This window comes from Zeugodacus cucurbitae, chromosome 5 (genome assembly GCF_028554725.1).
Source record: "Zeugodacus cucurbitae isolate PBARC_wt_2022May chromosome 5, idZeuCucr1.2, whole genome shotgun sequence".
Taxonomy (NCBI): Eukaryota; Metazoa; Arthropoda; class Insecta; order Diptera; family Tephritidae; genus Zeugodacus; species Zeugodacus cucurbitae.
Window position 1 is genome coordinate 59,403,237 of NC_071670.1, and position 22,597 is coordinate 59,425,833.

The 22,597-nt window shown below is 34.7% G+C and overlaps 1 long non-coding RNA gene across 2 annotated transcripts in view; it reads left to right on the top strand.

Moving 5' to 3' along the window:
- LOC114803694 (uncharacterized) overlaps nucleotides 1-22,597 on the top strand; it is a 156,921-nt gene that overhangs the window by 69,452 nt on the left and 64,872 nt on the right. For both annotated transcript variants that reach the window (XR_008471208.1, XR_003752134.2), the window contains exon 6: nucleotides 6,641-6,781. This is a non-coding gene — a long non-coding RNA (uncharacterized LOC114803694). The remainder of the gene's footprint in view (nucleotides 1-6,640; nucleotides 6,782-22,597) is intronic.

Here is a 22,597-nt window from a genome sequence, read left to right on the forward strand (position 1 = left end):
TTTTGAAGTATCTCTAAAATCTGTGTAGCGATTTTAAACCTTGAAAACTTGAAAAAGAGACAAATTTTATTTTGAAAAGGGTTGCCATATTTTTAAAATATTAAACTTTGTAGAATCTTTTGTAAAAATTATTATATATACATAAATTGGATATCAAAAGAGAGTGTTTAAAGAATTATTAAATTTTTTTCATATGGTTGCCACCGTTTATATATTTTATTCAATTAAATACATAAAATAATTTAAATATTATAATTAGGGATTGACAATCTACTGTCTTAAGAAACTTGTTTGATGAGATTTTTCTGAAAGGGTTGCCAACTGCTGAAACAATTAAATTTAGATAAATTGATGAGTTATTGAAGCAAAATTATTGGAGAAGTATGTTTGAAGGCTGAACTTATTAATTAATCATTAGATAAGATTAATGATTTTTGTAATAAAATAAAATATATTTTGTTGCTACTTCTGCTGAAAAAATAATATATTAAGGTCATCAAACTAAGATAATTTTAAAAGTGAAAAATGTTTCTGAAAAGGTTGTTCAACTAATTCTCTGCTCATTACTACAGCAGTTTAATTTTTACTGTTACTTCTACGATTTTACAAGTTTTGTTGAATCTTTGAATGTAAACAGCTGTTTCACGATGAGAATTTTTAAACAAAATTTACAGCAGCTGTTTTCGCTACGAAATAATCTTAATAATACAACAGTTGAAGCACTTTTCGTATACAATTCATGATTCATATATTCTCCGGTAACTCAGCCCATTGTTTATTCAAGTGTTTTTGCTGGTAAATAAAGTTTTACTTATATTATTGCAATCGCTCGTGCTCGTAAATAAATTATATGACAAATTATTTCGATAGAAATAAATAACAAATAAATAAGCACTCCAAATATATTGGTATTGTGTAGGGTAAATAACAAATATTGACTTCACCTGACACGCGTCACATTAATCTTCCTCTCATACTTGACTTGTGAGAATTTGGTTTTATTGTCGCTTTCAAAATTGGTAGGCTAGTCTTTTGGGTGTTGTATTTAGTTGTAAATAATATTTTTGTTGGTACGTTTTGAAAATGAGGAGGTCACACTGAATATTCTTTTTTTTCTTAATTGGTTGAATTGAAGTTTTAATATGAAGGGTTCTTGTTCGGTGTTCATTTTCACTTCAGTTTTGTTATCTTTCAACTTTGATACCATAAAAAAGTGGTTTAACAACAAATTCGTGTCAAAGCTACATCCAACCTTTAAGAAAGGTCTTACAATACCCAGTAGAACTTCACCAAAACTTCGAGTTAGAGGGACTACCGAGTTACGGAAAGTTATTTGTATGCAATTTGACTTCCATTGCCAATTCAAGAGTTCGAGTTATGGAAGTTCAATTGTACATACTTGTAATTATATTTATATCAGTGATCCGGAAAATCTACATTTTATACCAGTTTCTTGAAATTCAAGGTAAATATTCTTTGTGAGCGATATTTCTGAGAGAATGCAATAGTAAGTTATAAAATGGAATTTTTATTTACGATTAAGAGTCTGTTACAGTTATTCTCATGTTAGATGGTTCTCTGAGGTTATAACCATCTCACCGTTATTCTCATATGTGCTGGTTCTCTGAGAATTTAAGCCTCTTACCATTATTGTCATGTTAGCTGGTTCTATGAGAGATCGAGAGAAAGGATTTGGGAATGAGATATAGCTCTTAGCATCATAGATTGGTAAGATAACTTTTAGATCGATAACTACGCTGACTAGAGTATGTTCATCCGATTTGGGGTAGTTAGATACCAAATCAATAAGTAGTTGATGATTGATCTACTGGTGGTAGAGGAATTTATAGTCATCACATGAGATTAAAAAAACAAGAAAAAACGTTAACTTCGGCTGTACCGAAGCTAATATATCCTTCACAGGTGCATTTCTTTTAGTAACTATGTGTTTAAACAAATCTAAAGACGTAAGAAAAAGTAAGTAAAAAAAAAGAAAAGATTTTACTAATTCTTTTCAGCCGGGTTGTTTGCTAGAAACATTAAGGTTATATAGTTAACCAATCTGAACAATTTATTCGGAAATTATATTATTACCTTAAGCAGTAATCCATATCAAATTTCGTGAAGATACCACGTCTAATGCGAAAATTTTCCATACAAGCCATTGATTCCGATCGTTCGGTTTGTATGGCAGCTATATGCTATAGTGAACCGATATGAACATTTTTTTCGGAGATTAAATTATTTCTATGAGCAATAACTCACACCAAATTTCGCGAAGATATGTAGTAAAATGCGGAAGTTTTCCATACAAGCCCTTGATTCCGATTGTTCAGTTTGTATGGCAGCTATATGATATAGAAGTCCGATATGAGCAGCTTCTTGAAAAGAAAATAACATCTGCAAATTTCAAAGCGATATCTTAAAAACTGAAGGACTAGTTCGTATATATACAGACAGACTGACCGAGGGACAGACAGACGAACATGGCTAAATCGACTCAGTACAACAGACTGATCATTTATATATATACTTTATAGGGCTTCCGACGCTTCCTTCTGGGTGTTACAAACTTCGTGACAAACTTAATATACCCTGTTCAGCGTATACAAATTTGTGAAAATATTAAATTTTTTTCGAGAATTCACGTTTGATTTACTTTTAGTGTCCACCGAGCTACAAATATAACCAAAAAGGGTTTTACACCAACCCAAAGCAACTGGCACTACTTAAATGGTGCCAGTGGCAACATAATTCTATTACTACAATTTCACATTATTTGCGTATTTCAGCAAACGCTCCACATACTATGTATTCTCCAAGCACACACACACACATATCAATGTTTGTTCTATAACTCATACATTTACATATGCATGTGTTAAGCTTCAGCCTGTGTATGCCAATGGCGACTTCAATGACATGCACAACTCCTACTTATGATTTATTGTTTCCACCATTTTATTGTAACCAAAATACGAACCTAAATTGAGTTGTCAATCAAATGACATGACTGCCAATGACAGCAAGAAGGCTGATTGCCGAGAGATGCGAGTAGCTGCCATCAGCGCTGGAAGAGAGTGAGGGGAAAAGAAAGAGGAAGGGAGCGAGTGTGTGTAAGGTCTGGAGCGAAAAGCGGAGCTAAGTTGGCGACTTGCATACATTTATGGTGAATGAGTGAGTCGGTGAGTGAGTGATATACACAACATATTTAAGTAGCTACAGATATGAGCTCGTAATTTTCCTTACACTCTCTCTATGCGTGTGTGTGTGCGTGTGTCTGTCTATTTCCGCTTGTTGGCTGTGGCTGAAATGTAACCACAAATAGCCATACATCACACACTGGTCAAGCGATAATCCTCAGCGCGGCGCGTGTGTGTGTGTGTGAGTGTATAATTAACCAGTGTTTGTTATAATGTGCAATGCATCTTTATGTTGTTACGGTGTTATGGTGTTATGGCATGTGCGGTGTGTGTGTGTGTGATTGTTTGGGCGTGTTAATGTCCGCTGTGCCTTACCGTCTGACGGCTCACTATACGAAATGACAACACGAAATGCATTTCATGTCATTTCAGCTATCGCTCAGTTATTACGATTTTCTGCTCAGCAAATGTGATGTGTTATTTCAGTGAATGGCTGTCTGCCTGTGTATCTGTATGTGTGTGTGTGTGCAGGGATTTTGATGGATGTTATTTATACACTTTTCTATCTTTGCCATTGCTTAAGTGTATTTACTCATGTGCACGTCACACGTACAAATACAAATATACTTATATAAATATGTATGTAATGGCATATTTTGCATGTATATTTGGCATATAATGGATCGAGTGTAAATAATTGCAAGCTATGAACCATTGCTGGTTCAATATATAAATCTAATTTCTGTAAATATTTAATAAATTTTGCATAGGCTGTAGAGACGAAACTTGGTTACAAACATCTTGATGAGATGATGTATAGAAATATTCATAGATGAGTGTCAGAAACGGAATAAGTCACGCCCCTGGACTCTCTACCTACATATAACACAACCTTAATGGGTTACATGGGTTTTGTCGTGTAAAAAATTGCCTATTTTCAATAAAATAAATGTAAAACATTATTTATTTGATTCAAACTTTTTTATTTCATATTTAAAGAACAGTTTCTGAAATATTCAGAAAAAAATTAAAACTTCTCCATTGTGACGTCATTTCCGGTGACCCGTCAGAAAAAAGGGTCAGCATAACTCCTGATATTATCATCCAAAATAAAAAAAGAAAAACAAAAATAAGTGTTTTAGGTAAGACTCATATTTTAGGAAAGACAAAAAAAGTAAAAAATTGGAATTTTGGCAGACATTTTTCCAAAATAATAAAAATTTCGGTAAAATTTGCTTGACATTTTTTTTAATAGTTGTAATTGAAACAAAAAATTCAAGAACGAGTAAATTGTATCTCGAACACCTGGGCAAAATTTCATCAAAATCGGTTGAGTAGTTTTCGAGAAAATTTGACAACCGACTTTGAAAACACGGTGCCGAGAAAAACGCATTTAAAGTTTTGAGTAACAATAATACCTGACTTGGAGCGCACACCTTCCAAAGGCTGTATCTCCGAAACTATTATTCGGAACTATTATTAGGATAATATTCTTGAGAAGTTGTAGAAATTAATAAGCCAAAAAAAAAAACAAAAAATCGATTTTTTAACCCACGAAATCCATGTAACCATTTATGGGGTTATGTCCGCCTTCTAGAACATCTAAAGCGCTTCCATTCGGTCGACAGGTTATATAATTTCTTTTCTATTATAATTCCTTCGACGGCGATAGAATGAAAAAATGCTCAAAGAAACAATCCGTTGTTCCAAAAAACCTTGTCCAAAACATCGTATTTTCCACAAAACAAAAGGAAAGCAGTGATGATGTTCTTAATAGAGCTAATGTTCTTAACGGATGTTAAATAAATAGAAATTGACGGAACATGCAACAACAACACAAGCAACGTGCAATAGCAAGTCGCTTCGTTACAAAACCACAACATTTTACTAGATCAGATAAATTACAAAAGTTACAGTATGTATCCGGAATCTTTCAGCCAGCGCATCTGTTAATATTACACTCAACTTGAAGTCCTAGGAGTTGATTGTACATCGTGGATATTTTACACCTTTAGGTATCATTTATGGTGAAATTTAGAACTTATTCCAAGTGAATACTCGAAGCTCGCAATTCAATTCAATTCAAATTTTGATTTCGTCGACATTTATTGCTTATTTACACAGTATTTATTTAGTAATTGATATATTTTTGTTCCAAAAACCTTATGTGAATGATACCATCTACTGATTATACTCTTACATGAACATATTTATAAAGATCTACTCTCATATACTTCATATGTGGATGTGAGCACATTCAACATATTAATATATTTCTATCATGATAAAAATATCATTAAATACAACTCTTTCAAAGTGTCTAGACCACTTGACAGCTGGCAGAAATATTCATTTTCTTCTTTTCACTAAGAGATAACAGATTAATTTGCTTTTATTAGTATGTATGGTATAATATCTAAAAGGATTTTACTTGTATTTAAATAATGTTTGGTTATAGGAATGAAATAACATAATGAACTTCTATTTGATATTTATTTATTTATTAAATTTTGAATAAATAAAATTTTTATAATTTTTTTCATCGAAGAAAAATACATTAAAGTTGATTTGTTGTTGTCTTCCTCCTCATTCATTGTACGCATTCTCATTATTTATACTTAATTTTTTCCACTACAAAACATTTCTTTTATTCACGTGCTTCTGCTGACGGAAAAAAAAACACTAACTTAAGATATGATCTGCAATTATGTGCGGTGCTACTTCATTTACGCGTCATTCTGCATGACTTCACGGCTTCACTGTCGCGTACAGTCACTAACAGTAGCACTAGTTGGCTGCATTTGCTTTGTTTTGCTCTTTGCTTTGCACTGTTTCTTTGCACTGCTTGATCCTTAGACGGTTGATACTGGACATCTCCATCTTCGCTAAATATTTCTTTCATAACAGTCTCTGCTACTGCTTAGAATGCTGCGTGGAATGGTGCTTCTCCTAATAAATATATTAAATAGTTTGGTTGTACTCTGTATTCCATGGCAATGAAGTTATAAGCTGGGTGTTGAGCAGACGTAATTGTTACATTGACTGCAGTTGGTCATTTGGATTATACTAGAAAAATTAGAAAAAATTAATTTTTTTAACATTTTGGGGTTCCTTTTTTTCCTTTTATGTCTAAAGAACAGGAATTTATAATTTTTTACACATAAGACGTTACTTTTATAGTTCAATCAAGAAAAGTATTAATTCAAATTAGTTGTCTTCATTGCGATTTATTCTCCTTTAAACCAAAAATAAAAGTTATAAATTCTTCAATCTAAATTTATTTTTGCTACTGTTGCCTCATCATCGTCTCACTTTTGATGCCGTCCGCGTATAATAAACTACTAGAGCCACTGCTATGCTAATTTATTTTAATTTTTCTGCCACCACTTGCATGTTGAATTGCTTGAGATTTTTATGCATTAAGCTGTTGTTATTGTTGTTGTTTTTATACTTTTTTTAAATTATCTCATTTAATTTATTATACTTTATTTTCTTAGCTTTCGGAAAAAGTCAGCAACTCATCAAGCGCACAGTAAAAATGGCCAGTGATTATGACATGACATAAAACTACAACGCGCTCTATAGGGCTCTTTGGCTGAATTTAAATGTCCTGCCACCACACAACAACTACTAATAAGGTATGCATGAATATGTTCACTTCTTGTCTTGTCCTCCTTTTGGTGGATTTGCGGTTGTGTTTATTTGGTTGCAGACGCTTGTTTTCTGTGGTGAACTAAGAAAGTTTTCTGAAGTGAGTCTTAATTATGTTGTTGTTGTTGGTGGCTTTTTGTCACATAGCGGTAGTTGATTTTTGCGCAAACAATTAACGGTGGTTTTTGCTTAATCAGAAATGTGAGAAAAGTAACAGCGTTCTAGTATATTTTGTGATCTGTTTAGAGGTACCAAAGCTCTAAATTTTATAAATAGAGGAATTATATTTCTTGAAACTTCAAATTTTTGGAGAGCGAGGAGCAAAATAATCGTTATTAGGGTCGTGGATTCAAAAAAGACAGAAGCAGAATCGAAAATTATTTTAATGGGAGGTTTTTTACCGTAACCACGGCCAATATAAAGCGGGTTCTCGAAATAAATATCGAATGTCTATTAAATAACTCTATCTAAAATGACTGCAAATAATCAAATTTGTAGGTTAAGTTCGGCTAAGTTCGCTCATATAGAGTTGAAAACCATATTATTTGTTAGAAGAGAGCGCAAGTCAGAGTGAGTGAGAGTGATAAACCTACTACACTTCTTACCAAGAGTAAACACATTCTTTGTTTACCATTATACAGTTAACTGTAAATTGCACACATTTTCCACATGCAGCACAAAGACCAACGTAGTTTAACACCCTCTCTGACCAAAACTGACCCCTGGCCGTGGTTGATGAATGTTTATGAAATTCATAAAATGTAAAATAGCATATTATCATTTGCCTGCGCATGATAAGGGCAAATTGCAAAATCGTCTCAAATGGCTGCCATTTACGCAACGCCGCACAGGCCACTGTCTATGCGTGTGTTTATGCATGTCTCTTTGGGTGCGCGTGCAAAGCGTTAAGACTTGAAAGGCGTCCGCAGTACAAGGCATTCAAAAGAAAGGCCAGTAGACACAGTGTAAGCCGAGGAAACAAAGGCGACTGTGTGTGGGTCACTGACAATGCTTGTTTTAAGCGCTCGTCCTTTGTTCAATATTAAACACGAACGAAATGGGCTTGAGCGGGTGCTGGCTTTGTTGTGGGGAAGTGTATACTGACAGTTGACAAAAAGTATGCAAAGAAAATCTGAGAAAACTGCAGATAAGGTGACAGGCGAAATTTTGTTTTGCACTGCGATCAACAACATCGCACTTGGTTTACGGTATATCCTGTTAGATAGTCACACTGGGGAAGTATGCAGAGTTTGAGAGTGTTAAGGGTTGTATAAAATTTTGAATTTTTTTTTTATAAAAAATATAATTATTCTCATTGAATCATGGCTGATTTCATAGACTTCTGCTGGATTTCCGAAATCGGGCTCATTTATCAAATAAATACGTGTGTGAAAGGGAAGAAGCTTCCTACTCCTCCCACCATTCAAGACGGTAAATGATATTAAGTGGCCTTTTAAAGCACCGACTCACACTACTCTTTTAATAAAATTAAAATAAATCGCAGTCAAAAGCAATAAAGAAGTAGTCGTGATTGTTAACCGATTTCGTCCTTTTTTATTCGTGTTATCAGGGTGTAAAGAAAATATTTTATATCGAATATCAGTGAAATCGGTCGAGTAGTTCCTGAGATATGGTTTTTGTCCTATAAGTGGGCGACACCACGCCCATTTTACACTTTATAAAAAAATCAGATTGCAGCTTCCTTCTTCTGTAAATTTTAGTGTTTCTGACGTTTTCCGTTAGTGAGTTAACACACTTTTAGTAATTTTCAGCCTAACTTTTGTATGGAAGGTGGGCGTGGCTATTATCCGATTTCAACTATTTTCATGGTGTGTGGTGGGGTACGTAAGGGAAATGACTGTAGAAAATTTGGTTTCTATAGCTTTAGTGGTTTGTGAACTATATACAAATAACCGAATTGTGGGCGGGGCCACACCCACTTCCACAAAACAATTACATCCAAATATGCCCCTTCTTAGTGCGATCCTTTCTAAATTTTACTTTTATAATTTTATTTATGGCTTAGTTATGACACTTTTTGGTTTTCCTTAGTTTGTGGATTTCAACTCGTCTCGTCATCCTGATCATTTGATATATATAACCCTATATCTAACTTGTTTAGTTTTATGACTTACAAACAACCGTTATGTGAACAAAACTATAATACTCTCTAGCAACTTTTGTTGGTATTTTCTTTTTATTCTGACTCTATAAATAACATTTAGGTTTCTGACACGAATCTTGGGTCGTCAGCGAAACCTTTTCTTAATTATTCAAATAATATAAAATTCTGGAATGTGCTTTTCATTATCAAGCTCTCTAGACACGAATATGATCTTAAGTTTCGTCGTAGACAAGTTTTTGAAAACTGTTTTTAAGATTAAAATATTTTTTTAGAACTCAGATATATTTAATATAGTTTACACTGACCTTTGTGCGATCCAAACATAAATTTAAAATTTTAAAATCTTATAAAATTATTTTGTCATTCAATATATCATCTTACAATACTGTACATCTCAGCAAATCACAGTGTCCACTACCTATCGACCTCCACAAAGTGCCTTATTGGAACATTTCTTACAAAAATTCTGATCAACTCATCACCCAAAGCCATGGTAGAGGCCATGTAAAAGATACTTACAAACACATCCGCACATAAGCTGACCAAACGATTGAACTGCATACACTTAAGTACTAAGCGTTGGTAGTAGTCAGTCAGCCAGTTATTGGTAGCCGTTGGCGTATACGTAACCTTTACCATGTGCCAACGGAGTTCAAGCTCAGTCAGCATTTGTTTATGTATTCATTTTCTCTTGGCTACTTTTGCTTGTCGAACGCCCGCAAACACCAACACACAACACTTCACTTCGTGTACAATCAGAAATTCATAGTGTTAGTTATGTCATTGGTAAGGCACTCTACATGCACACCATGTTGTTGTTGTTACTGTTGATGCTGCTGTCTTGCTGTTGGTGCGTGCGCTCATTATTTGCAGGTTTGCTGGCAATTTTTCCTGTCATTCATGTTTATGCTAATATCTTGTTTCATTATTGGGGTTGTTTGTTTGTTGCGCTGTGGATGTGCGCTTGTGAATGTGTGTGTCTGCGGGTGTGTTCTTTGATTGTTTGTGGACAAAGTGAAAAAGCAAAGCTGAAATAATGAAAATTGTGTGGCATGCCGAAGAGATGCTACGAAATTAATGCCTGCATACATACATACACCAATTTTGCGATTTTTATGATTTTTAAGTGTGTCACTCTCATGTCGCTTTGTATTAGGAATTATGGCTTTCGTACGAGCCTTTTAAACACATTTCTTTGTTGTTGTACTAGTGCGTTTAAAGCGCTTTTGTATTCAATGAAAATGACCTCGTACAGTTTTTGTAATGAAATCATTAACTTTATTGCCTCTGACTGCTATTTATTTTAATTTTATTGAAATAGTGGTGTGCGATGGAAGGCAGGTGCCTTAAGTGACCACTTAATATCACTCAACGACTTGAGTGGTGGGAGTATGCAGCTAATTGACTTGTATGAAAGTGAGTGTAATTTACTTGATGAGTAACCATTATAGGCTCAACTTAAATTTCGCAGCTTCAAACCATTAAATAAAATTTATTTTCTGGTCTCCTTAAACTTCACCGCCCAGTCTGAGCCTGTGTGTCTGTAAATCCCCTTAAATTTTTAATTCATCGATTATTTTTTCGCTTCACCCAATGCAAGCTAATACCCATAATTTTATTTAATATACAATAACCGAACATTTTTGAACTGTATAAAAATTTCATAATGACTAGTTAATGTGTCTGCCAGCTGCTGTTCGCCCCTATTAGTCGGTCGACAGCCGGTTTATGAATCATCACTAATGGCGCGCGGCTACTCTTGTGCATATGCTTTTGCGTATTTTGATGGAATTTCTATGCTAATTTGCGTTAACACTGGGTAATAGTGGGTTGCCTATTATATAATTATAAGGTCCGTATAATAACAAACACGGGACTAAAGTAGATGAACTGTGGTTGGGCGTATATTGTACTCCAAATTAATGCTAATGAAAATTATATACTGCACTTAATGAAGTAATTACGGCTTAATGAAGTTGAAAGTAATAATTTATTTTTTCTTCTTCTAAAGCTCAGACAAAATAATAATGCATGGAAAAAATAATTTAGATCTAAATTTTTTACTTTATAATATGTATATAAATTTAGCAACAGTGGAGAACTTTGCAAAAAATACTGTTTATAGTGTGGTATTGCCGAGCTAAAAGTCGCCGAAATTGTACTATAACCTTTCAAGGCCCTCTATATCGAATATGAGGAGATATTCTAAAAAAATTCGGAAGATCTCCTCTGTGCCAAAAATGGGTAGAATCAGGTCAGTACTTCCTCTATACTTCTATCGGTTATTATGTGAGATATCTTATCAAACTTAAATTTACGTAAAGACTTATATATGGCATAGCTCTGTGGTTAAAATTATTGAAATCGGTTTATAAATTACCCTAACCCCAGTACCAAGTTCAAATATCTCTCTTCCGCTTTTTTGTTCTTTATGTAATGCTTTATGTAATGATTTAGTTCGATAATCTGTTTCCATATAGACAACTTCATAATACCCTCCTCGTAGAAGCCCCCTCCTTATTTGCAAAGAACTTGGACAGCCACTTTTCAAAGCCTCTTTTGAGTTCAGCTTTACACCACCAAGGGCGTTCGCCATGGACAGGAACAGGTGGTAATCACTTGGCTCTATGTCCTGGCTATATGGTGGATGCGATAAAATCTCCCATCTGAACTCCCCTAGATTCTGACGAGTCATCAAAGAAGTGTGTGGTCTGGCGTTGTCCTAGTGGAACACTACACCCTTCCTGTTGGCCAATTCTGGACGCTTCTGGTCGATCGCCTGCTTCAAGCGGTCCAGTTGTTCGCAGTAGATGGTAGAATTAAGCGTCTGGATATATGGGAGCAGCTCATGGATGATTCTCTTCCAATCCCACCAAACACACAGCAAAACCTTCCTGGCCGTCAATCTCGGCTTGGCCACTGTTTGGGACGATTCACCGGCCCTCGCTTGATATTGTCGTATGCATAGCTTCGTTTTGTAGGTTATGTCAAGACCTTTACATATAAGACGCTTTATTCATAGCCGCCAAATTCAAAAGACAAAATGGCGGAAGATGATGGTGATATTTCCCAATTAAGTTGGGTTTAATATCTCAATAAAATTCAATAAATGAATAGCGAGAGTATAAACTGTTCGGCAACATCTGAATTTAGCACTTCCTTACTTGGAATATATTGTAAATATATCAAGTATATATATCTATGCACTTAAGTCTAAAAAGCAATGTACCAGTAATAAAATTGAATTTTCATTTGTTTCGTAGTTTAATAGTATCTGTTTTTTATTTTATGCGATTATGCATGAGTAACCAACCATTCGCAAGTGTGAGTTAGTGCATAAAATTTAAATATCAAGCACCACTAAAAATGACTAATAAAAGTGTACTCGTTACTGTACAACGGATCGGCTTAGAGGTATAATGCTTGTAATTCTAATGACAAATTTATTATTTATGAAAATTAGCATTTACAACTGTAATAAACATTGTACAACACAATTTTGTTATAAACGAGAAGTTGCTATAAAAAAGTGCCATAAAAATGTATATAAATTTTAGATTTATTTATATTACATATTAAAGCTTTATGACTTTGTATATATTTTTAAAAGAGTAAGAAAAATAATTTTGATAAGTGAAAGAGAGTAGTTTTGGTGGTAATCAGTGGAGGTTTGAAGTTAAATTTTTATAGGAACTATGTAATCCTTTTACATTGTCAGTACATTTTTATGCATTTATGACAACTAAATGTCACAAGTAAGTAATCAAGCAGAGTACCCTTCATATACTTGGTTACCCATAACATTTTTAAAGCTTTGATGGGCAACTTTAGTATTTTAGTGTTGGGTTTCTTCTCTTTATGAGCTCAGCATATGCTATCAGAGCGGAAATGCTTTTAAGAAGTTATTATTTTACCAAAATTTTTTATAAAAAAAATAAAAAAATTTTAATCAAAAACTGAAAAAAAGACATGAAAATAATTTTTAGAAGAAAAATATTTTGTTGCTCACATATTTGAAATTAAACGTGAAATACATATTTTTTCTCCGAATATTTTCATTTTTATCTCAACTGGAAAACTACATATCTCCTACTTTGCTACTTACATTCCACTGGCTCAGCGTATTTCCATATCAATTCATGCAAATCCCCAAATGCACGAAACTACTCTGTTTCTTATTCAAACTATCAGCTTAGTAAAATTTTAAATTAACTTCAGGTAATCAGTAGAATATCTTCGTTTCAAATTAACTTCTGAACTAACGTGTAAAATACCGTTAACAAGTACAGCAAGCAAACTGAGCACAGAAATATACATAGATTCAGGGAAAAATATCTACTCTGAAAGCAAGTGATGTTATCAAAATCGCCACGGACAGCTTCAAATGTAAATTTGCTCCCTTTTCGAATTAAATGCGAAAGCACGTTGACCCATTTCAACTGCTTGCAAACGAAATTTCTGCTGCTTCGATGAAAAAAAAAAACAAAAACAAAAGTAACTACAAATGACTAGGTTGAGTGGCGACGAAAGGGATGTATAGTTGCTGAAAAGGACATTTTTATTGAAATTCACTGGACTGTGAAGTGGCGTGTCAATAGTCACACCACAGATACAAACGCGTACTGCATGCAAAATTAAGTTACTTAAACCCAGGATGTGTATATTCACCTGGATCTGCAAGCCGTGCCAAAAAATGTAAATTCAACAATGAGTAAGACAAAAGGCAATGAGAAAGCAGACAAAACTAATAAGACGAAGTAACAATTTCGGTGCAATTCAAATAAATGTGAATATATGTGATTATATGTAAATATACCTATATACACATGGACACGAGTTGCATATGGTTCCAGTAGGTTTACCAGTCGAAGAGCTCTTATCAGATTACATATATGGTATATTTGTAATTTCGAAAAGTTTGGCTGTGAAAGTGTTAATAGCTGCGAATAACTGTCACCAAGTCCATATGTATGCTTATTTTATTAGAATTTCCTTTATCTCATGCTTGAATGCCGCAATTGTTCTTTGATTTTGGTCAGACTCAAGTCACGGGCAATTAGATAGTAAAATATTATATTTTTTATTTAAAAAACGGATTGAAAGATGACAAACAAAGACGAAGTTCGGGTGTAGGGAACTCTAGTCCTATTAATCCTGTCTTGAACTACCTTTACATGGCAAGACCTCTAGTTAGAATCACACAAAGCCTAACTGATGATCTCTACCTTCATTCATATTATGAATTTGTGATCCCTTAAATGACCTCCCTTCATTCCTAACTTGAACTTGTGTAAAATGACCTCCCTTCATTCCTATCGGAACTCCCTTGAAATCACAACATTTACTTAGAACTCGGGCTGGACCTTTCACCCCACAAGTTAACTCTATCTTCACATCTCGTGATCCCGAGATTGCCTTTTATAGATCTTGGAACACCATTTATCTGAGTAACAACTTCAAGTAAAAGCGAAACAAATGATCTAAACCTTTTGAAATAAAACTAAAACACTCATAAAAGAAATTTCACTTAATTAAAATGTTTGCTAATTCTCGTATACGAACTAAGCTGAGAACAACTTAAGTTATTATAAACAAACTCAGCTACACATGTACACATTGCACAAGAGCGAGAGAGAGAGAGATAGAGGGGATTTAAGCATAAGCAAAAACAAATATCACGTCCAGCATAAGCAGTCTTCAGGCAGGACACACGCCGACTTCTTGGCACACTGGTACCGCAGCGTCAACAAACAACTCAGCGCCGTTTAGCTTGTACTGGCGCTTAGAGGGTTTCAGCTTTCGGCGCCTCGGATATACATAATTGAAATGCAGCTCAACCAACTTAAGGGAGATTACACAGTTGAAAAGCTCGAGCTGCTGCTGCTGCTGCTGCCACAGTTGTCGAATCGAAGACGCGCGGCGACTTACGAAAAAGAAGCTGCACAAAACGAGAAAGCAGTGAGAAAAAAACGGAAAAAATATTATAACATTTAAAAAGTGTAAAAACTTTGCGCTTTTCACGTCCAGCTAATGTAAATAGTTTGTAGCGTTTTTTTTTTTTATTTATTTTCTTTTCACTTAATTCCTTACAGCTTTACACATTTTCTCCACGTTCCCAACAGTTTGTGTTTTAGTTTCGCTCGGAAATTTGCTATTGAAATTGCCAAAGGCGTAAAAGAGTAAAACGCTCGGGTTCGGGTGGGGGAGGGATGGGATCACGCATTTTAAGAGTATTAACTTTATCAGGAAGTTTTACGCTACTTTTTTATAACAATTTGCATTTTTTTATAGAGAACTACATTTAAATAATTTGCAACTGCACGCAGAAAATATTTTATTGTATTTTTGCATTGATGAAATTTCGATGTAAATTAGAAGCCCTAAAACTCTCTACACTCCTTTGGGTATCAGTATATACCTCACTTGGTTTTATGGTCGGTCCGATAAGTTTTCAACTGACCAAAGATAAATAAAAAAATCGAAAAATAATAATTATTTCTCAATTACATTTGAGCCTGCGGTGTTCCACCTTCTTTAAGGGGTTATGGGTAGTCAGAGACACGAAAAAATTAGAATTTATTTTACAAAAGTTGTAATAAGGCATTATTACACAATGTTTTGACTTGAAGTCACGAAATTTTGAAACAAAAATTTATAATTTCCAAAGTTGTAGGTGTTTGCGTTGACCCAGTTCCAAAAAAAAATCATGCAGTGACAATCATAATTCCTTAGAGATTCATCTCATTCGAAGCTTTTTTATATTTTTTTTTTAATTAACAAAATGGCTGCCTCAGGAAATTTTTGTCTAGATTTTCGGGAAAAAATCAATAGTTAATTGGTTTGGAAAAATCGAAATTTTTGAAAAAAAAGCTTCGATCCGTCCCATGATAATTATGTATTCTAAAAGATGTATACATTTCATTAAAATCTACTCAACGATTTTCGAGTTACAGTTGTCAACAGTTCACAAAAAAACATAGTTTTGAGAAAAACACTACCGTTTTGGAGTCCCCGAGCGCTCTTTGTTATTTTTCGAACAACTCGAAAAGTAATTATCGGATTAACTTAAAATTTTCAGAGAATATTTTTAAGATATTTATTACACTTAACGTAAATGCAAAAAAAAACAAAAAAATTATTTTTTGACAATCCTGACTACCGCTAACCCCTTAACCCGTCTGAAAAATATGTCTCCTGAAGGTCTGCAAATTAGGCCTCCGAAACATTGTTTATGTCCTTATACGACTCAATTTCTGCACGAAGTCAAATAGAGAATAAATGAGGTGTGAGTAAACGCTACTTTCATTACGTTAAGTGAAGTGTCTACTGTATCAGCTTGTCTCAGCTTTATCGAAAACATTCAATTGGTGGTCTTTCATAGATCATAAACTGTTGTCACTTTATTCACATTGGTTGCCGTTTCAAGAAGGCGTGACTCATTAAAAATCGACATGCGATCACGATAAAAATCTCGTTGATTTCACCCTACCATATTTCTATATATTTCCTATAAAAGGTATTCAATCACCGATCGATATAGCACTTTTCCCATTTACAAAAATTAGTGGCATTCGGACTTTAATGAAGAGTTATTGAGTTACTTGTGATGAGTTCTAAGTTCCAATCGTACCGCTTTCGTTTAAAATTTGTGGATACCGAGACAAATCGATTGACTGTCCGTTTTCCCAGTCATTCTTCGGTCTTTCCTTGAAAATGATGGTTTGAAAATACTGCCTCTGACATGTGTCAATTCTTATCAGAGAATCGTAAGCGGTCTATATCTTTCTTGGACCGTATATACTCAACATAAATCGGCTAAATAACTAAATGAAATTATAGTTATAGAGCATTAAGAAAAAAACTCTAAAACTGTTACGACGGCGTTTTAACAATTTATTTTACTAATACGCTTCCCAACAAGAAAAATTTAAATATTTAAAAACTAGCAGACAGCTCCAGCTTCGCACGGGTTGACAAAGACACTTCAAAAGTTATAAGTTTTTACACACTTATACACACTCCCCATACATATGTTTGTACTTTCTGATTATGAAGTTTCAGATTGATATTCTCCATCATGGATTCTTTTTGATACCCTCACCTGGGAACTATTTCCAGAAAGGTGAGATTATAGCAAAAAATACAGCCTATGTTACTCGGGGTGAATGTAGCTTTCCATTGGTGAAAGAATTTTTGAAATCGGCACAGTAGTTTTTGAGTTCATCCATTACAAACATACCTACAAATATTTCCTCTTAATAAGGGTAGTATAGATAAATTCTCATCCACTAAGGAACTTATTCACTATATCTTCCACAGTTGAAGGTCGAAATTAACTGGTTGGCATGTTTCTATTCATATATAATTACATATATAAATGATGTTCTCGATAAGATTTGAGAGCAATAGTAGGAAAAACCACTGTATGTACACGAATGAAAAAATATATAAATTTTATCTTTCCCTGAAGTTTATTGAATCAGCATCAATATCATAAAAATGAGGTACAGATATAGACAATTGACAATGTTACTTTGCCATTAACAGTGATAGGTCAATAAGTGTGAGCTAGTAGTTGGTACTATACTATATTCTCTACTTGAACCAAATCAGTGCGGTTTATTTCCGTTTGTGTGGCGGATTATATCTGGATTTGGTACAATATATTTGAATTTTCTAGTAATTTAACTAAAAAAGGGAGTCGCACCACTGTTAAATGTGGCATGTTGCTAATGAAAATGCACACAGATATACTCGTATATAAAATACTAACACACATATCTTTGCTTACAATCTCACTCATGTGTTGACACATTTTACAAACACACGAACAAATAATTTTAACGCATAATTAAAACTTTGTGAACACGCATACATACATACTCGTTTCTGTATATACCAACAACACCAATAACAACAAACCACAATCAACATAACAATAAGTATAGCAACAAAACAGAAAAGCTAAATCATTTTAGGCGAAAAATTAAATAAAATAGAGCAACAACAACAACTACAACAATGAGCACAATGCATACAAGCGGAAATATTGCCTGAATGCGCTTTTAAATGTGTGGAGCATTGGTGGGGACAGAAGAAGGAAGGAGGAGTGCAACTGCGTGTGGAGCGCTGCACTCTGACGGAAGTTACGCTGTTCGCTGCGGTTAAAAATTAAATTTTATAATTTATGACAAAAGTTTTGCTTTTCACTGAATATTTAGGATATACTCGTACATATTTTGCTAGCGTTCGTATGCGTTTTCATTTTGCTTGATATGAGATAAAAAAACAGAGTAATGAAAGCTGTGTTTAACCGGAAATTTAATATTACTTTACCTAGAATGTAAAAATACTAGAAATATGTTAAATATTTGATATGTTTTCAATTTAAACATTTAGTTTATTCTAATGGTTGTTAGAGCGATGTAAGTAGCTGTGTATTTTGGCCCTGGCAGATCATATTAGTGTATTTTTTCTCAGAATAGGTGGAGTATTGCGTAAATACTTTGCTACATTTATTTTGTTTTAACTCAGTAAACTAAATTCATTGCAACTCATTTCATATTAATAACTATTCTTACAATGAATGGTAATGATTTGCCATATAAATTCTTATACATAGGCATACATATGTATGCACGTAAAGTTGCCTTACCAGAAAGACAATACTAGAATATATCATTATACATACTCATTAAAATTTGACAGCATTTCTGAATACGATTTTTAAATAAGTAGTCCAAATACACATAGGAGTGATGTAAGAATTTGAATAGAAAGCATATGCATATAGTATTTTCCACGGCGTATGAGTGATAATTGAGTTAAGGGGATAACATACATATTTATATACATATGAAATATTAGATAATGGATATTTGCACATTTTCTAAATGTTCGTAGTCGACAAATATTGAATTCTCATTTCAATTAACATGTTGCTCAAATTAGCTCAAATTATTCAGTTTCAAAAGGACTATCACATGATATATAAAACTCTAAAATATATTTTTTAAAATTTTCGAAATATAAAAAAAATATTGCGGATAAAAAACAAATTCCTGCCTCTCTTAAAAATATTTGTATTCCCTTGGTGGTGCGTCTGTGTAAACTGTTTTTCTTATACTCTAAACAAACAAAAAACGGCTTCACTGGGAGTATAACATTAGAGACTTTCTATATAATAGGAAAATAGGATATAATTGGAAGGTAAATATATACAGTCTTAAAAGAGAGCCAATTTACATCGATATCCATTTCGTATATTCGAATTCGACTCTAATGCTAGTTTACCGAATCTATTTTTAGTTTTTTTTTCTTAGGGCATATCCAATGATATTCTATGTTAAATCTGTATCCTCTATACTCATTAGGCGTAAGAAAATGCTTGGCATAATATTATTAAATTTATTGAATGGATCGGTTAATAGTTCATTTATTTGTCACTAACTAATATTTAATGTTCCAGCTCACTTATATAGCCAGTATAGACTCTTACAATCAAACGAACCCCTCCGCCGTATATGTTATGCTTTTAGTTCCCATTTAAGCTAATTTGATCTATAATTCCCATTTTTTCTCATTGAAAATATATACCATTATGACATTTAAAAAACCTTCTGTGGCAGTACCAGCTAGCAGTTTTAGATCTTAAGGGGCTATACCAGTGTGATGATTTCATTAAATCGATTTTTTTTTATTTTTCGCTTATTCAATAGTTTAGACTTTCAAAAATATCCTGTGAAAGCGGTAAGATCCTATCTTGAATAGTTTTTGAATTGCAGCGTTCTAAAGAGCGACCGCTCGCTGGTATAAGCAGCTATAGTCGAAACTCTGAACGTGTTTTTCTCGAAACGACATTTCACAAAATTGCTGACATCATAACTCAGTGAGAAATTGACCGATCGACTTCAAATTTAAACTGAGTATTCTTATATATATTTACTATATAATCTTTCTGATTTGTTGAAAATTGTCAATTTAGAATTAAAAAAACGACCATTTTTTACCTAAAAAAAAAAACGAAATTTTTTTCGAATTGCGCAATTTTATAAATTTTTGATATATTTTAAAAATCGTAGGTCATTATATAGGAAATATCTTCAACTTTAATAAACTTTTTGAATTTGTTTGTTTCATCTGCTCATTCCTCCGAATCATGTCAGCTTTTGGCGAACTTTCTTTTCTTGTCACCTCACAAGACAGACATAACTCCGTTATTTTTCAAAATTTTTGTAAAAAAAATCTTAAAATAGTAGGGAGTATGTATGTATGTGATTGGCGTTGCAACCGTTTAGCCGGTTATAGCCGAATCGACGATAGTGCGCCACCTGTCTCTCTCCTTTGCAGTTCGGCGCCAGTTGGAGATCCCAAGTGTAACCAGGTCGCTCTCCACCTGGTCCCTCCAACGGAGTGGAGGCCTTCCCCTTCCTCGGCTTCCTCCGGCGGGTACTGCATCGAACACTTTCAGGGCTGGAGTGTTTTCGTCCATTCGGACAACATGACCTAGCCAGCGTAGCCGCTGTCTTTTTATTCGCTGAACTATGTCAATGTCGTCGTATAACTCGTACAGCTCATCGTTCCATCGTCTGCGGTATTCGCCGTTGCCAATGTTCTGAGGACCATAAATCTTGCGCAAAATTTTCCTCTCGAAAACTCCTAGTGTCGTCTCATCTGATGTTGACATCGTCCAAGCTTCTGCACCGTAAAGCAGGACGGGAATGATAAGTGACTTGTAGAGCTTGATTTTGGTTCGTCGAGAGAGGACTTTACTGTTCAATTGCCTACTCAGTCCAAAGTAGCACCTGTTGGCAAGAGTTATTCTGCGCTGGATTTCGAGGCTGACATTGTTCGTGTTGTTGATGCTGGTTCCCAGGTATACGAAATTATCTACGACCTCGAAGTTATGACTGTCAACAGTGACGTGGGAGCCAAGACGCGAATGCGCCGACTGTTTGTTTGATGACAGGAGATATTTCGTCTTGTCCTCATTCACCTCCAGACCCATTCGCTTCGCCTCCTTATCCATGCGGGAAAAAGCAGAACAAACGGCGCGGTTGTTGCTTCCGATGATATCAATATCATCGGCGTACGCCAGAAGCTGTACACTCTTGTAGAAGATTGTACCTTCTCGGTTTAGCTCTGCAGCTCTTATAATTTTTTCCAGCATCAGGTTAAAGAAGTCGCACGATAGTGAGTCACCTTGTCTGAAACCTCGTTTGGTATCGAACGGCTCGGAGAGGTCCTTCCCAACCATGACGGAGCTTTTGGTGTTGCTCAACGTCAACTTACACAGCCGTATTAGCTTTGCGGGGATACCAAATTCAGACATCGCGGCATAAAGGCAGCTCCTTTTCGTGCTGTCGAAAGCAGCTTTAAAATCGACAAAAAGGTGGTGTGTGTCGATCCTCTTTTCACGGGTCTTCTCCAAGATTTGGCGCATGGTGAATATCTGGTCAGTTGTCGATTTTCCAGGTCTAAAGCCACACTGATAAGGTCCAATCAGTTTGTTGACGGTGGGCTTTAGTCTTTCACACAGTACGCTCGATAGAACCTTGTATGCGATATTTAAAAGGCTGATCCCACGGTAATTGGCGCAGATTGTGGGATCTCCCTTTTTATGGATTGGGCAGAGCACACTGAGATTCCAATCGTCAGGCATGCTTTCTTCCGACCATATTCTGCAAAGAAGCTGATGCATGCATGAATAGTAGGGAGTAGAGTAGGGTTATCAACGCTAATATTAACTTTCCATTAAACTTTAATAATTTCAGCCCCAGTGGCCAATTTTCGTAAATTGTATTAACACTGTAAACGAAGTTAGTACGAATATCTGTGTAACTCTATAGAAAATTGTCACCCCAAAAATTAGAGAAGAAATGGTGGGCAATATAGAATATAAACGGTATAAATTCCTTATATTATTTGCTGTTATTCAGCGCTCACCTTTTTCCAACCTCACACTAATTACAAAAAAAAACGTAATTTTACTAAAGCAACTGCTATAAGAGTCTTAATGTTCTATGCATAACACTCCAGGGATTGCAGCTAATTCCAATATCAATTTCTAAATATGTTTGCTGTTATTTTCATGGCTCCCACACTCCACAAAGTATGAGATTGCCGTTGCAATAGCGTACAACTTGGTCAACAACCGAATATGTACATATGTCTGCCCTGTAATAGCGATTCTTGACTTTCATTACTGTTATCTTCACTGGTATATCCTTATTCGGCGGCATTTTTCTCGCTGTCTGTCTGCCACTGTCGCTCTGTGTACACCAACAACAACCTGCGGCATATTTAACAGTTAAACGCAAAAAAACCCCACACACTCGCAAATATGTACTTGCATGAGGTATAAATATTTGATTAGGAATTATTGCCAGCCTCCGTGTAACGCTGAAGTGCCAGCTATTTGCATACATATTTACACGGTTAAGCGTCGAAAAAAAGCAATAATCATAATATTCGATTTGCCGCATAGCAGCGACAGCAGCAGGTCAGTTCCGCTTTCTTATTTTTTTCTCTTCCGTCCCCCCTGGCAGACCTGCCTTTATCAATATTTACGTTTATTGTTGTGCTCTTTGTACTTGTCCACCACACTACACCTACACCCCCTCCGCCTCTCAAGGGTAAGTAATTTCGTTTTGTTGGAGAAGGTGGCACGTGATGCCAT